Source organism: Mus caroli, unplaced genomic scaffold (assembly GCF_978045245.1).
Source record: "Mus caroli unplaced genomic scaffold, Mus_caroli_1 scaffold_14, whole genome shotgun sequence".
Lineage (NCBI taxonomy): Eukaryota > Metazoa > Chordata > Mammalia > Rodentia > Muridae > Mus > Mus caroli.
Window position 1 is genome coordinate 53,093,935 of NW_028227269.1, and position 2,346 is coordinate 53,096,280.

The following is a 2,346-nucleotide window of genomic DNA, read 5'->3' on the forward strand; positions in this document are numbered from 1 at the left end:
ACTGACTGCTCTTCCGAACGTCCTGAGTTCAAATCCTAGCAATCACATGATGACTCACAACCACCTGTAATGAGATCTGATGCACTCTTCTGGTGTGCCTGAGACAGCTACAGTGTACCTACATATAATAAAAAAAAATTCTTTAGAAACTGTGAAAGGTGAATATTCCCTAGTGAACATTCTCCCAAGAAACAATCAAGATGGAGAGCTTATGACAGGTTAAAACTTTGAAAGTCGTTTTTAAGATCTTTTAAACATGATGGATCTGAGCCAAGCTAAGTGCCAAAGGCCTGTGATCCCAGCTACTTGGGAGGCTGAAGCAATCGGATTGCCATAGGTTCCAGGCCAGCATGGTTCACACAATGAGTTCCCAATCACTCTAGGCTGAATTGTGACATTGCGTAAAAATCTCACCTACCTATCCCCAAAAAGAAAAAGGATGGATCTGGAAGATTCTATCATTGTTTTTAACTTTATGTGTAAGTACATGTGTGTGTGTGTGTGTGTATGTGTGTGTGTGTGTGTGCTAAATGTAGATGTCCACAGAGGTGATTATGAGCTGCCTGACATGGGTGCTGGAAGGGAACTCATGTTCTTGGCAAGAGGAGTAAATTTTCATATCCAATGAGCAATGTCTCCAGTCCCTGTTTTGTTTTGAGTTTCCTTTTTGTGTTGTGAGACAAGGAAGGTCTCCTGTAGATCAGGCTAGCCTTGAACTCACTGACTTGAGATTGACTTTAACCCTCTGACCTTCCTGCCTTTGTCTTTCACGTGGTAGGACCACGCATGACAATGCCCAGTTTTGGTAAAACCTCTTTGAAAAGTAGTTTGATAACTTTAAAAAAAGTTTTTGAGGTAGGGTCTGACTCTATAGCTGTGGCTGCCCTGGAACTTGCTGTGTGTGTCAGGCTGGCCTTGAACTCACAGAGCTCCTCCTGCTTCTGCTTCCTGAGTGCTGGAATTAAAGCCATGCACCACCAACTCCCACAAAACTTCAACCTCCCATAAAGCCCAGTGAGTCCATTCCTATGTACATATCCCAAAGATACTAAAGCTGGAAGTATTCATAACAGCTCAAACTGCAAACGACTGAAATGTCTCCCTACTGATGAATGGCTAGAGGAAGTGTGCCCATGCCACAGAACGTGATTAGCCACAAAAGGAGTGAAGGACTTGTAATGTTGCCACCTGGATTAACCTAAAAATGCTGTTCAAAGTGAAAGAGTCCAGTTCTCACAGACCACATACTACATAATGGATCCAGAACCGAAAGACCTGCAGACTGTAAACTAGTGGTTGTCTGTGGTGGGAAAGTGACACTGGACATACAGACTGCAATGAGCAGGGGGTAAAAACGTCTTACAAGTTAGATAATGTTGATGTCACACAACTGGGAACTTAGTGAAAACAAGATGGTACACATAAAAATGGTGAGTTTTATGGTCTGTGAGTACCTCAGCGTAGCTTTTATTTAAAACTATATATATATATTTTAATTTTTAATATTTTTATCACATATTTTCCTCAATTACATTTCCAATGCTATCCCAAAAGTCCCCCATAGCGCCCCCCACTTCCCTACCCACCCATTCCCATTCTTTTGGCCCTGGCATTCCCCTATATTGGGGCATATAAAGTTTGCAAGTCCAATGGGCCTCTCTTTCCACTGATGGCCGACTAGGCCATCTTTCGATACATATGCAGCTAGAGACAAGAGCTCCGGGGTTCTGGTTAGTACATCATGTTGTTCCAACAATAGGGTTGCAGATCCCTTTAGCTCCTTGGGTACTTTCTCTAGCTTCTCCATTGGGAGCCCTGTGATACATCCAATAGCTGACTGTGAACATCCACTCCTGTGTTTGCTAGGCCCCGGCATCGTCTCACAAGAGACAGCTATATTTGGGTCCTTTCAGCAAAATCTTGCTATTGTATGCAATGGTGTCAGCGTTTAGAAGCTGATTATGGGATGGATCCCTGGATACGGCAGTCTCTAAATGGTCCATCCTTTCATCACAGCTACGAACTTTGTCTCTGTAACTCCTTCCCTGGGTGTTTTGTTCCCAATTCTAAGAAGGGGCACAGTGTCCACACTATATTTGAGGGGCTGACGGGATAGCTCCGCAGTTAAGAGCACTCACTGTTCCAGTCACACATGTGATGCACAGACATCTGTGGGGCTCCCTGCAAGCATCACGTCCAGGAAAGAAGACATCCAAGTGGGGTAAGAATGAACTCTGTTTAGCCTACTTACTCAGCAGGTGCTGGGCCTAACTTCTGGATTCTCACACTGGGTGGTTTATTTAAACAGAACAATTTTGGAAGAACGTTTTCTGATGACACTTAACT